The sequence below is a fragment of the Argopecten irradians genome, chromosome 2, assembly GCF_041381155.1.
Source record: "Argopecten irradians isolate NY chromosome 2, Ai_NY, whole genome shotgun sequence".
Classification (NCBI taxonomy): Eukaryota; Metazoa; Mollusca; class Bivalvia; order Pectinida; family Pectinidae; genus Argopecten; species Argopecten irradians.
In genome coordinates, this window is record NC_091135.1 from 18,636,485 (window position 1) to 18,652,699 (window position 16,215).

Consider the following 16,215-nt stretch of genomic DNA (forward strand, 5'->3'; position numbering starts at 1 on the left):
CTCTGGTCACATATACCTGTCAGACGGGATTAAGACGGCAATATAAAATCAGATGAATTTACAGCTAAACACAAACCTTGTCTATTGCACCAACCTCCGTCATGTAACTCTGGGGTAACACAGGGAGAGGAACAACTAGATACAATAACACCAGAATGTCAGTTATAGATCTGTGTACCGCCTTTGTCAAACCTTCTCCTTTGTAACATTTAATAAATAGTGATCGCGAGGAACACATAATATAGTTATCGTTTGCTAAACATTAAAGTCACACTATATGTAACTAGCAGAAAAAGTCAAGTTAGATTTGACCCAGATATTGTTAGTATTTGTAGATATAGTTAAAATTAAGCTATATCGAAGAATATTGATAATGGTTTCCCAATAACTTTGGAACAGCAGTTGTTGAAAGTCGATGCCTGTAAACATGCTTTCATTTTAAACTGGTCGTTATGGTAGTTATAATCGTTGCCAAACGGAAGTGGGAAAGTTCATGACCTGTTCTCGGAAGAGTTCGAACAAACGTTACGTAGTAACGGTAGTCACATGATGTTCTCTCGGCGGATGTTACAATGTCGGCTAACTTCGGTTTCTTTAAAAAGTGGGACCAACTTAGCCATGTTCAATATTCATTTTGATTTTTATCAAAATTTTCCGAAACATTACTGTTCATCTTGACTTCGATTTAGTCTTATCTCTGCATGATTTATACCAAGATTTTTCCCCCTCAAATTCTTCTAAATCACGAAAAAATCAGGGAGATACGGATATTGGGACTACAAGTAATTGATCCTTCAAGAATTTCCACTCTGAACGGTTATCGTTGTCATTGTTGTTCATGACCCGGGTTGCCAAAAGGACGTAAAACAAAATGTAGTAAGCGGCGCCTTTTTGAATACTGACACTGTACGTTACACTAAATTTACTATTAATGAAAAAAAGAAATTTTAAGAAATCAAATTGGCTGATTAAATATTTAAGGAAAGCCTCCCATGTACGTTGTGTGTTGTTGCGTGTGTGAAGTGTGGTGCGTGTTTTGGGAAACTACTGTATATTCGTGTTGTGTCTTCTTAAATAATCAGGTCAATGCCTGTAACCTTCCAGAAAATAAAACCGAACAATGCGAATTGGAGGTAAATGGTGGTTGTGGTTATTTCATACTTATCGCTCATCCTATCTTTTTATACCAACCATGAAGAAGTCCTGTTCAAGTACATTGAATACCATGTTACGCCCTTCAATTGTTTATATAGGCCTGCTTGCCAAGTTTTTATCTATTAGACTTGTGATCGGTCAAGGTAATATTTTTAAGGTTCTCTTGGATACGATTCGATATATTTATTAAAACGTATTTGATTAATAAAAATCTTTAACATTGATGAGTCCTGAGCATTTAGTACCATCCTATTCGTTTTGTTTGCATTTCACATACATTTGTTTGATTTATCAACGTCCTATTAACATCCAGAGTCATGTAAGGACGGCCTCCCATGTATACGGTGCGTGTTTTGTAGACTGCGGTATATTTTTGTTGTGTCTTATATCACTGAAGCGTGCTGCCTAAGACACCAAGCAACACATTTCACACACATTGGTAAATCGTGGTAGAATAAAAACAATGTTGTACGATATCTGTTGTCTTCTACAATTTAATATCCAGTATTTTTTCTCCGTCTCCATAGCATAGTGACTTGTTTTCACTGCTCTACGTCTACGTCTCTAAAGGATGCACTATATTCTAAGAACAGCTATCTAGATTTTAAACTTTAACCTACATCACGGTACTTGATATTTGCGATACAGTTGTTTGATAGGGATATTCAGTGATGAGATAAAATAATAGTTAAACATAAGTCTTTTAATATTGAGGGATATATTTCAGATGCCAACATTTCTGTGGTAGATACACGGTGAGACATTATTTGTAACAAAACATATAGTTTCGAAGTATTCAACTTTTAGAATACATTAAAACTCCACAGAAATATGAGCTGAAAATATTCATAAGGCATACAAAACAAATGACGATACATGTGATTTCTCACGTAAATGAATCTTAAAGCAAATAACACGATCGTTTGGTGCCAAGCCAAAGGATTCAGATACCGGCAAATACGTGTCGAGTCTGTACTTGCATGTTTACAAACGACCGTCAATAGAGACTGAGTGGCATTCCTCAAAGGGGACAGACTGGAACTGTTTCATCTTAGCCATTATCTAAAAGCTTCGATGCTTTTGTCAATGCCTCGGTCAACGTTTAATGTAGCTTAAAGCACATGAAAGGCCATTTGATAAATAAACCTTAAGGGAATGGACTTCGGTGATTGGCTGTCAATGTGTTTGCCTATAAACTATGAAGAAAACGTGTAGCCTTCAAAATAGTCGCGCGACTAAAGCCTCATACATCACTGAAGGTTTCTAAATTCTATGATGAATTAATTTTAAGTAATGAATCTCTTCCCGGAAAACTATGTTTGTGACATTTTAATATTTTTTACATCTGAATGAAAAAGTTAGAGTTAGTTTATTATGAAAATCAACAATATTAGTCCAATCTACATGAGAGAATCTCAAATTTTGATTAGAAATGATTATTAACATTAGCTGTGCTATAGTGTTACATTAATGTATAACATCTACGACTTCAATACAATACGTGTGGAGTCCCAACGTTGGTTCCATAGTATTTCAGTAATTGAATTATTGTAGGATTTTGGTGGTAAAATGACGTAAAATCCCTGTGGTACAATGTCAAATCTTGAGTAATGAAGGTTTAAGACTTATTGTCTTCACCTAATCACCCGCATATGTACCAAGATACATCATTTGGAGTCAACTGATTGTATTAACTACCTCTGTGCCACTACAAATTTCATTTCCTCCGTACATTTTTCACATGTCATAAATTCCTATCACTAATGAGTCGACCCTTAGGGGCCTTTTGAGGGATGATTTCTTTCCTGAGTGTTGTAATTTTATCTATTTCAATAAAGGATAATTTTCTATTGACAATACTTAAAATAATAATTTATAAAAATAATCGATACTCTATTTATACCTGTCTTTCAAGTAGGGCTTTGGATTTACATATTGTCCAAAGATATATTCGTGTAACTAAACTTTGTCTGAAATAATGCCCGACTTTTGACCATGACTTGGTGGTCTATTAAAAAGGTCGTTTCTGCTCATGTGTAGAGTTCTATTAATTACTTAATTTGGCTTTACGTCCTATTCAGACACATTTAGGAATGACATCCACTCAGTGAAGCCTGCTGCATGTGTGAATATCCATATGTTTTGGGAGTTTGTAGTGTATTAAAGTGATTGTGACGACGTGTTTGACCTTTATCAGTAACCACACATGATCACAGACATTAATATAATGATTAGAAACGAAAATCAATCAAACTGTACGGGTGTGCTTACATATATAAACATCGACAACATCATTTAATAAATATATATAGGATATTATATGAGTGTTCATTTCATGTGAGATTTTAAGAATCGAGTCTAAGAAGTTTGTATTTTTGCGAGCCTTAGCGAGCAAAAATTAAAACTTCGAAACGAGTTTCATGAAATATCATATGAAATGAACACAAATTTAAGCTATTTTTATCACATAACTCCAAATACCTACATAACAAAGAACTTCACGTCAGAATGTATTCCGAAAATCCAGCATAGGCTGCCATTTTGTCCCGCCGTCCTCGTAAACCTGACGTCACGTCATTTTTCCCGACGATATCACCGGATATCAGACGAATTATGTGATAAAAACAAGTACTAACCGGAATTACCTCTTGATAAAGCTATATTTCAATTTTTGCTAAAAGTAATATACATATAGTATTATGTATATTACAAAAAGAAAATCAAGACTTCGTTTCAAGGTCTTTCTGCCTTAACAGGCGTCTTCATGCGGTAATATATAAATATATTGTGGGATGTGCTTGGAATTGTTTAAATGATTTATCATTTAAAGGTGCGTCAATAGTTAATACAACGTGACGTTTTAGAACACAACAGGAATACATATAGAAAACTAAATACTATTCACATTAAACACTTTTTGTTTGTTTGTTTGATTTATTAACGTCCTATTAACAGCTATGGTCATGTAAGGACGGCCTCCAATGTATGCGGTGTGTTGCGTGTATGTACTGCGAGGTGAGTGTTTTGGGAGACTATGGTATATTCATGTTGTGTCTTCTTGTATAGTGGAACTATTGCCCTTTTTATAGTGCTATATCACTGAAGCATGCCGCCGAAGACACCAAGCAACACAACCCACCCGGTCACATTATACTGACAACGGGCGAACCAGTCGTCCCACTCCCGTTATGCTGAGCGCTAAGCAGGAGCAGAAACTACTAGCAGGGCAGATATTTGTAAAAGATAGGGATGATAAAGTGGCAGATTATGCAATACAATGTAAAATATAGCAAGAGTGTGATGATTGTGTGGAAGAAATCTAAATGATTTCTTAGTCTTCTATCTACCAAAAATGCTCGAACATATTTTATTATAACATGTTTCTAAGTGAGTATGTTAGCACATTATTCCAGCAGCTTTCTGGTTGGTTTCAAATGTGACATTGGCTTATCTAATCATAATGTATCGTGCTCGTAGCATTCATTTCTATCTGTCCCCGCAATAATATTTTCTGGTTAGATTTTTGTTTTATTGAGCTTGGAATTATGTCTTGTGTCTTAACGTGGTTTACATCGGTCCCCATTCTAGCCGTTTCATTATTATTGACTCTGACCTTGAACAGAGACGCTTCATTGATTTTCCAGTCTTATTGGATAGTAGCAATAACAGGACTGGGAGGTACCTGTAAAACAAATACTCCATGTTCTCGAAGCTCACATGCCCCATCCATCATACAGCGCTGTTCTTGATATCATTTCATGGAAGATCAGAATCCTCAATGCCCAATATTGTAGGCTAACCTTGATCGAGGTCGACATTCTTGAAAATCTAATATAGTTTAGAGTGTTTGAACTAAGAGCAAATTTCCTTCCGGGAATATTACAATTATACTTTAATAATGTTTTTGCTGTGTGTATTTAATCACGAATGACAGTAAATAGGTCAATGTTCTGCGTCGACAAAATGTAATAGTCGCTTTTGGTTGACTTGATATTACACAATTTGTAACTTTGGTCGAAGGTATCGAATTTAGAACCAGTAGAAGTGATTACTATAATCTGATTAGATAGAACCAAAGCCCAAGTAGTAGTTATAATTAGACATTTGCTGTTTGAAATTCCTTCCCAACAAGATTTGAGTACCGCTGTTAAAATTATACACATGTTGAAATACATTTTATCGTTTAAATGGAATTTGCTTTTATCCATTACTAAAGCACTGAATTTTATATCGCCGTCGTACTCAGAAATCATGAATATCCGCATTGTTGTGGTATTATAACGTCATCATGTCATCATCGCGTGTGTTATTTGCCTTGGTTCCGTTGTCGTTGCCCTGTTCTCGTTTGAGATCGTGACTTAGCCCACATTCCGTAAATTTGTATCAAGGTTGTAAAGCAGATTACTCTTACTATCTTTGTACACCTGGTTTATTTCACATATCTAGACGTTTCCGTACAAATCTATAATTTCAGGGACGTCGCTAGAATTTTACCTAATTTACACATTACATCTTTCTGGTACCTCCTTAATTCAAGCTTTGTAATGAGCCTGTACATTTGTGAGGAAACCTCCTGGACCTGTTCTGTGGCCAGGACTGTTTATTTGTTTTTATTTGACGACCCATCGACAACCAGGACCACTAAGGGTCAAACGAATATCAGTATTAGTACAATTTTGAAATATACTGGACACACCGAGTCTACAAATTTTAAATAACACTATGGAATGGGGAATTCCGTGAACTGACTCTATGGGTATGTTTGTGGTGTGATGGCCTCGCCCGATCACACTATACTGACAGCAAGCAAACCAGTCGCATAACTCGCACTGTTTTTACAACTGGAATATAAACTACCATTTTATAGATCATTGAAGATCTTAGCCAGGTAGACTCTTTGTCACTATACCTAACCTTCCATGGAATTTTATAACAGAAATATAAACACATTTATATGCTTTCCAGGCAAAAAAATGTAGAGATGAGTTTTGTAAACACCATATGGTAGAAAACAAGTAATTATCGATCTGACGAGATTGATTCGAGCACACGTCGTATATCATCTTCCCTTATCAATAGTTGACAGGTAGCATTGCTGCTGTGATGGTTTCATGAAGTGTATACATCGAGCATTCTCTTTCATCGTGAGTTGGGGACAATCATGTAGTCCTCGAAAATGCTTCGCCAGTTTGTTAATAAAACGAATCCATTTTTCAAAAAAAAATCTACATGTAATTAAGGATACGTTACGTATTGCTGAAGATTATTATCCGTGATTAGACAGCTTCAGTGTTTCTGTTTCATCGGTCTCGCTTGATCAATCAGCCATGGAGTATGCCACTCCCAAACAGGCTTCAGGATAAGTGTACTGTCCTTTAACTTACGCATATTGCAAAACATCGAACCACTATGTACTACAAAGCCAGGACACGTCATTAAACGACTTTGTAATCAAGTGAACTCGCTTTAAAACGCCTTACGCAGTCCCTAACGCGGTATTGTTCACAGTTTACCATTTGTTTTGATGACTTCAATTTGTTTACTACACTTGGCAATTTTGTCCGACTTACTGCATTTGCAATTCACTCAAGAGATCAATTCAAAGAAATATCTTTAATTTTGAAGTTAACGATTAAAAAGAGTTATACCCGAAGGAATGTGTAAAGTTACTTCCGTTTCGTCATAACAGTTAAGTGCATGTCAGTGACGAGTGCTATGTGAACTTTAAATGCACATTTTCTTTGTTTTAGAAAACATCCTTTCAATATGAACAATTATCTGTTAATTAAATGTGGTGTGTTTCTGTTGCGGTTTGACGATCAGAAGGATCAATGAACTGCCGATCATTATGCTGAAAATATGCGTTTAAACACGAATAGACATAGAAACCACATACATATTGTCTTGATGTTCATAGCAGGCATCATGCAATTTTTTTGCTTGTTTGATTAATTAACGTCCTATTAACAGCTATGGTCCTGTAAGGACGGCCTTCCATGTATGCGGTGTGATGCGTGTATGTTGTGCGAGTTGCGTGTTTTGGGAGACTGTGGTATATTCACGTTGTGTCTTCTTGTATAGTAGAACTGTTGCCCTTTTTATAATGCTATATCACTGAAGCATGCCGCCAAAGACACAAAGCAACACACCCCATCCGGTCACATTATACTGACAACGGGGGAACCAGTCGTCCCATTCCCTGTATGCTGAACGCTTAGCAGGAACACTTTTATAGACTTTGGTGTGTCTCGGCCAGGGGACAGAGCCCAGAGCCTACCTCACAGGGGCGAACGCTCATCTCAAGGCCAAAAGTGAGGCGGTTCCAAGGGAAGCATTAGGAAAGATAAAGTCAGTTAGGAAGAAGGGAAAAAAATAATATCCTAAATTTAGTCGCCTTTTACGATCATGCAATAGGGGCAGCAGGTACAATTCTAACGCCCTACCTGCAGGGCCAAGGTATTATGCAAGATATTGACTTATGTCCAAAGCAGGTACTATGCAAATACAGAACATGATACAAACGTGTAAAATGGCAATTTATGAAATTGTGACTCTTGCAGTTTTCCTTTAATCCATTTAACTTATCAGGTACAAAGTAATATATCATTTATCTTTTACCGTAAAATTTAACTGGACCAATGGTAGAATTTTACACCCATGTCAGTTGATTATGTTCACTCTCCTTTATCTTACGAAGTTGTAATTCCTACAGTATGGAAAAGATGACAGCTAAGGTACAGCGTCTATTGCGTGTGTAAAAAGTTTGTGTTTTGTGAGACAGGTGTATTCGTTTTGTGTCTTTTTGTATAGTGGAACTCTTTTATAGTGCTGTATCATTAGAGAATGCCGAAGACATCAAGCAATACACCCCACCTGGTCACGTTATACTTACAACGGGCGAACTAGTTGTCCTACTTTCTTTATGCTGAGCGTTAAGTAGGCGCAGACACTACCGCTTTCATAGACTATGGTGTGTATCCGCCAGGGGACAGAACAAAAAGCCTTCCTCACCGGGGCGATCGGTCGACCAAAGGCCAAAAAAGAGGTGATGTCGTTTGACGTTAGGAAGAATAAAAGGAGTTAGGAAAAAGGAAAAGATCCTAAATTATTTTATTAAGATCACGTTATACAATAACACTAGAATTACAATTACAACTTTTATGGTATTTGTATTTACATTGTTTAAGCTAGACAAGGAAAACCATTTATCAAGACGATTTAATCCACGAGATGGAAAAGTCATTTTACAGTGATCAGTGACGTCACTACGTCAACATTAGTGACGTCAAAATAGTCACGTTTTGGGTGTCAGTTATACCCACATATACTTCATTTTGAATTGGTTAGTACATATAGTAGAAGTGACAAGTACATGTAAACATAATTGATATAAAAAAGCCAACAGCACATAAAATATGGCAAAACTTAATCAAAACATATATTGAAGAGGATAAACATGTAGCTTTATTTATTCCCAGTACGAGGCTGAAGCGTTCTGTATTACACAGCACAATCTATACAACGTATTATTGTATATTACTTCTTATCATTATACCAAAATGGTGTATCGCATAGAGGCTGCTACAGAAAGCAGTATCCTGTATCCGATCAGAAAATGTACGTGACAAAGTCGTACATGGTAACATCTCTAGAGATACGCACAGACAGTTCGTTAGACTTAAGTATCCAGGGACAAGATTAAGGACACGGTGACCGGGGCTAACAAGGACTGTAAGATGGAATAAAATACATTATACCTCTCGAGACCACAAGGCGAGTCAATGCAATGTCTAGCTAGGGTAGCTCCAGAGACTCGGGACAAGATGAGATATTGCCTGGTTAGGATAGAATATACCTAGGTATACTGTCTGGTTAGGATAGAATATACCTAGGTATACTGTCTGGTTAGGATAGAATATACCTAGGTATACTGTCTGGTTAGGATAGAATATACCTAGGTATACTGTCTGGTTAGGATATAATATACCTAGGTACACCACCTGTTTATGATAGAATATACCTAGGTATACTGTCTGGTTAGGATAGAATATACCTAGGTATCTTGTCTGGTTAGGATAGAATATACCTAGGTATACAGTCTGGTTAGGTATACTACCTGGTTAGGATAGAATATACCTAGGTATACTGTCTGGTTAGGATAGAATATACCTAGGTACACCGTCTGTTTATGATAGAATATACCTAGGTATACTGCCTGGTTAGGATAGAATATACCTAGGTATACTTGCCTGGTTAGGATAGAATATATCTAGGTATACTGTCTGGTTAGGATAGAATATACCTAGGTATATTGTCTGGTTAGGGTAGAATATACCTAAGTATACTGTCTGGTTAGGATAGAATATACCTAGGTGCACCGCCTGTTTATGATAGAATATACCTAGGTATACTGCCTGGTTAGGATAGAATATACCTAGGTACACCGTCTGTTTATGATAGAATATACCTAGGTATACAGCCTGGTTAGGATAGACTATACCTAGGTATACTGTCTGGTTAGGATAGAATATACCTAGGTACACCGCCTGTTTATGATAGAATATACCTAGGTATACAGTCTGGTTAGGATAGAATATACCTAGGTATACTGCCTGGTTAGGATAGAATATACCTAGGTATATTGCCTGATTAGGATAGAATATACCTAGGTACACTGTCTGTTTATGATAGAATATACCTAGGTATACAGTCTGGTTAGGATAGAATATACCTAGGTACACCGTCTGTTTATGATAGAATATACCTAGGTATACAGTCTCTGGTAAGGATAGAATATACCTAGGTATACAGTCTGGTAAGGATAGAATATACCTAGGTATATTGTCTGGTTAGGGTAGAATATACCTAAGTATACTGTCTGGTTAGGATAGAATATACCTAGGTACACTGTCTGTTTATGTTAGAATATACCTAGGTATATTGTCTGGTTAGGATAGAATATACTTGGGTATAGTGTCTGGTTAGGATAGAATATACCTAGGTACGCCGTCTGTTTATGATAGAATATACCTCGGTACACTGTCTATTTATGTTAAATATACCTAGGTATATTGTCTGTGATCGGATGGTGTAGTGGTTAAGCCACTCGCCTTTCACCTAGCCGGCATTGGTTCGATCCCCGGCACGGACGTGTATAGGTTAGGGGTCACCTGTCCGATAACGTGGGTTTCCTCCGGGCACTCCGGTTTCCTCCCACACTAAGATCCCTCGCGCGCTTACATCCGGGCCATCGAGAGTGATTTACATAAGTTGTATAACTTGTTTCGTAATCGATGTAAAATAAATAAAGTTTATATATATATATATGTATACTGTCTGGATTGGATAGAATATACCTAAGTATACTGTCTGGTTAGGATAGAATATACCTAGGTATACTGTCTGGATTGGATAGAATATACCTAGGTATACTGTCTGGTTAGGATAGAATATACCTAGTTATACTGTCTGGTTAGATAGAATATACCTAAGTATAGTGCGTGGTTATGATAGAATATACCTAGGTATCTTGTCTGGTTAGGATAGAATATACCTAGGTATACTACCTGGTTAGGATAGAATATACCTAGGTATACTGTCTGGTTAGGATAGAATATACCTAGGTACACCGTCTGTTTATGATAGAATATACCTAGGTATACTGCCTGGTTAGGATAGAATATACCTAGGTATACTGCCTGGTTAGGATAGAATATATCTAGGTATACTGTCTGGTTAGGATAGAATATACCTAGGTATATTGTCTGGTTAGGGTAGAATATACCTAAGTATACTGTCTGGTTAGGATAGAATATACCTAGGTGCACCGCCTGTTTATGATAGAATATACCTAGGTATACTGCCTGGTTAGGATAGAATATACCTAGGTACACCGTCTGTTTATGATAGAATATACCTAGGTATACAGCCTGGTTAGGATAGACTATACCTAGGTATACTGTCTGGTTAGGATAGAATATACCTAGGTACACCGCCTGTTTATGATAGAATATACCTAGGTATACAGTCTGGTTAGGATAGAATATACCTAGGTATACTGCCTGGTTAGGATAGAATATACCTAGGTATATTGCCTGATTAGGATAGAATATACCTAGGTACACTGTCTGTTTATGATAGAATATACCTAGGTATACAGTCTGGTTAGGATAGAATATACCTAGGTACACCGTCTGTTTATGATAGAATATACCTAGGTATACAGTCTGGTAAGGATAGAATATACCTAGGTATACAGTCTGGTAAGGATAGAATATACCTAGGTATATTGTCTGGTTAGGGTAGAATATACCTAAGTATACTGTCTGGTTAGGATAGAATATACCTAGGTACACTGTCTGTTTATGTTAGAATATACCTAGGTATATTGTCTGGTTAGGATAGAATATACTTGGGTATAGTGTCTGGTTAGGATAGAATATACCTAGGTACGCCGTCTGTTTATGATAGAATATACCTCGGTACACTGTCTATTTATGTTAAATATACCTAGGTATATTGTCTGTGATCGGATGGTGTAGTGGTTAAGCCACTCGCCTTTCACCTAGCCGGCCATGGTTCGATCCCCGGCACGGACGTGTATAGGTTAGGGATCATCTGTCCGATAACGTGGGTTTCCTCCGGGCACTCCGGTTTCCTCCCACACTAAGATCCCTCGCGCGCTTACATCCGGGCCATCGAGAGTGATTTACATAAGTTGTATAACTTGTTTCGTAATCGATGTAAAATAAATAAAGTTTATATATATATATATGTATACTGTCTGGATTGGATAGAATATACCTAAGTATACTGTCTGGTTAGGATAGAATATACCTAGGTATACTGTCTGGATTGGATAGAATATACCTAGGTATACTGTCTGGTTAGGATAGAATATACCTAGTTATACTGTCTGGTTAGATAGAATATACCTAAGTATAGTGCGTGGTTATGATAGAATATACTGTACCTAAGTATACTGCCTTGAGCGGTTTTAATATACCTAGGTATACAACTTGATCTGATTGAGTACTGAAACCTTATTGTGAGAAATAAAATACCAGGCGGAACAGGAACACAACTTTCAATTTTTAATGCAGCTAGAACGGATATCATGCCTTGAAATATATATTGAACAATATTCGTGACCATTACTAAGTATTCTGTATGAAGATAACGTTATGCGCGGGCCTCAAGGATTTCATCCTAAGTGATAGTCTTGAATTAAGAACACACCAAAGAGACTTAAACATTTAGTTTCGCGCATCACCCCTTGTGAATTCGATTATATTTTGTTTCAATGACCAAACATAGGTTTGTAAGTGACATTTTGATTGGCTGCTGAATGTTCAAAATATGGCAATGTCATCTGAGTATGACCCTTTATTGGTCACTGCCAGATCTTAATAACATATAGTCCAATCTGTATTTTAATCCTATTGCGATTTTGTAAAATGCTATTGGAAGACACATGTAACTCAGTATGAAAATATGAAACAAGTCGTTTCCATTGTCGCAATATCACGAGATTAAATGTTTGTATCGTTTTATCAATCGGTATCAATCACTGACACGTATTTACGTGAATAACCCGTCTAATTAAAGATGCTCCATCGCCGACAGAGCATAAATGATATTCATCATTTGAACAATAATGTTTAATCGTGTATATATATGTCTAATTAACACAAAAAATAATATTAAATGATTTGTTTTGCCTGTGGTGCATGCGCAATCAGTACTTCATTCTATATAGGTTATATAGCCACAAATTTTTCCGGGATGCCATTAATTATTTTTGATATATTTAACTTGAAGTAAAATTAGAATCTCAAACTTTTCAAATAGGGTTAGCTCTGGGTCAAAAAACGATCTGTGATTAACAGGGAAAGATCTAAATTTCATTTATGAAAATCAATTTTATTTCTGTACTAATTATAATTTTATTATTTGATAAATATTATGTCTACCATGTCTATTATTTCTGGAAATATATATACAGTGTATAATAATCCCCCTTTCATTAAAAAAAATCGATTGTGAAACAAGTCCGTTCAGGGATAGAACCCCGACCGGCTAGGTGAAACCACTACACCACCCTATCAACCTACGAAATTTAAATCGTTTACAGGTGTAAGCAGTGTTTGAGTTTGGAGTAATGCTAACTATCTATAATAGACGAGATTCCATGAAAGGTCAGATGATTGTTTCCTAATCGGCCGATCGATCTCTGCTATAAGACAGACAAATGTGAATCACTAAATGCAAGATCACCAAGCCAAGCAGACGACTGTGGTCTTGGTCAGTGAGGATTTTTTTACACTTTTGTTTTGTTTGTTTGATTAATTAACGCCCTATGAACAGTCATGGTCATGTATGTAGCGTGAATGTGTATGAGTAGAACGAATAATCATACCCTGCCTCCACTCCGGTTCCCGGCAGGGTATGAATTCCACCCCGTTGCCGCTAGTGTTGCAAGCCCCGCTGTGATCCACATGCGCACTTTCAGACTGATAACATTATATTTTTCGGGTAATATCCTTATGTAACTGTATTGTTCTGACAACTATGATCAATATTCAATTCACAAACCTTTCTATTATAATGTTTCATCAACTATTAGTGGTAAAATCCAAGCACATGTATAATTCTATTCAAACACGCCGCCATGTTTGTTTTACCGGAAACCGTGACGAAATGAAACACTCAACAGGTGAAATATGTTTAAAAGTTTTAAAAAAGCCAACAAACTCAGAATAAACATGGTGGAAGTGAACAAATGTAAGTATTATTTAGAATTTAGCGAAAAAGAATTTTTAAAATTCGTGTTAAAAACTTTGTGACATTATATTTCGTAGTGAAAATTTGTAGGTCATTCCATATATGGTACTAGTTGCCATATTTGGAGAGCGAGACTTTCTAACGAGAAGCATCATGGCGGCCAATTGAGCCGTGTCGGAGATGTGAGCCATTCAAAAGTGCTTTAAAACATAATTTAGACATGGTGGTGGGTAAATAAATAATCATTTTATGTTTAAAATGTTTGATATCGTTGAATTTAATTACAAAATTACATGACACGTGTGAAATGCAACATTTTCACCGTTGGATGTTTTTCAACAATACGGTCAATGGGACGGAATCGTAGCTCTGACGACGACCATCCGTCGTTCAGAGCTACGTCATCGCAGCTAGTGTGTGAGGTGCCCGCATGTAGTTCTACAACAAGTAGTTTATTGTTCAAAACCTATAGAAATCTAGGTAAAAAAAGACGTTCAGTAGGAGGGAATACATCGAATACATATATATAGAGGTGAGTTATTATTGATACATTCTTGCAATTGAGAATTAAAAATAGTAATAATACATATTTTATTCTGAAGATATCACTACTGATTATTTGTTTATCCTAATTTCGCCACCTTGTAGATTGTGGTAGAAACAGGTCACACAACATGCAGTTATTGGATAAAGCTCTGTTACAACTATATGAACGATAACTCACATGTGTGAAAGAAATTTCATATCCAACAACCGCTAGTTGTGTGACAATTATATCAAGTAAATTTTTCATTTCGTCGGTTTTGTCTGGTGTAACTTATCAAACTTATATCATGAAGTCTATTATCATCTTATCAGTGTTGTGTTTAGCTAATATAACACATTTCTTATCAGACATTTCCAGTGCAGACCATTGTAAAGGAAGAGAATGATTGTGACCTTTTGGTTTCTTGTACTTCTGGCAACCGGCTCCCAGTCTGTGGAGAAGCGAATTCTGCTAAATGATCCCGACTATATCCAACAAGAGTTGTTATTTCAATGGTCAGAACTGGGAAACGTAAGCAGAATTTGACCGTCGTATTAATATGTGAGAACATTTGGAAGGCCAATGAACGCATTTAGACTGGTTTTCTTTGCCCGACTATTCACTTTAACATACTCTGATTGTTTTGTTACGTCTTCATAAACTCAGTTTTGAAAATCCATCCTTCAGGTATGTTTTCCTCTCTCGGCCATGTTCACATTCTTATACATAGGTAAAAGGGTATCCAACTGAATACAAACATTACGTTGATCATGTTTCAATTTCATGTATCCATCCTTTTATTAATGTTCAGTGCTGTATCCATGTTTCCTGCCAAGGTAATGTCTATTGTCCAAGGCGAGTATTTAAACAAAGATTCATATTGGATAGTATCTACAACATGGGGACATTGAATACCACATCTCATGATATGGCAATCAAAATATTGATTGCAAAAATGCGTATCTTTTCCATATCTACGAGCCCTGAACCAGAAATGCTTTGAAATGTTTGAAACATGACTTAATTCTAGAAACGCTGCTTCCAGTTTATAAACACGGAAATAATGCTTAAATATTAGGTTCACCTCTTCATGTCACCAAACTAGTAAAATCAATTATGCGTTTCGTTTTCTAGTGTTTCTATGTAAATACCAAATAAACAATATCACGCCCAGGGACCACGCAATCGATAAATGAAGTTGGCACTTACTCATCACGCAAATCCAATATATTGTCAGTAATTCATTCATTCCGATTTTTCAAACTTCCGGTTATGTAGCATCATTCTATCATCACGTGATGAAAACAATGGTGATGTAATGATTCACTTACGAAGAAAAACAGCAGTGATTTATATTCAATTTTAGTGGAGTAATATGTAGATGTACAAACTACCTCAGAACAATTTACATTTAATGTCATTTACTCATTAATTAAATTTTATACATGTAAGTGCGACGTTCCACGCAATATATCTTCATATATATATTCTTCTATCGAATCAGATAAAGCTTAAAATACAAGTTTTGTTTTAGAATTTATGTTAAATTAATCTCAAATAGAAGATAAGATAATACATAATAGTTTTGTGAAATGTGCATGCATACATTCATATACAAATTAAACATTACCATATTTTACTTCCACTTATTGCCAACAAACCGATCATGTAAACAAAGCCGTATTTTAATATATGTTTAACAGGTATTCCCTTTTTTACTGACCTTTTTGGTACAATTTTTGTAACATTTC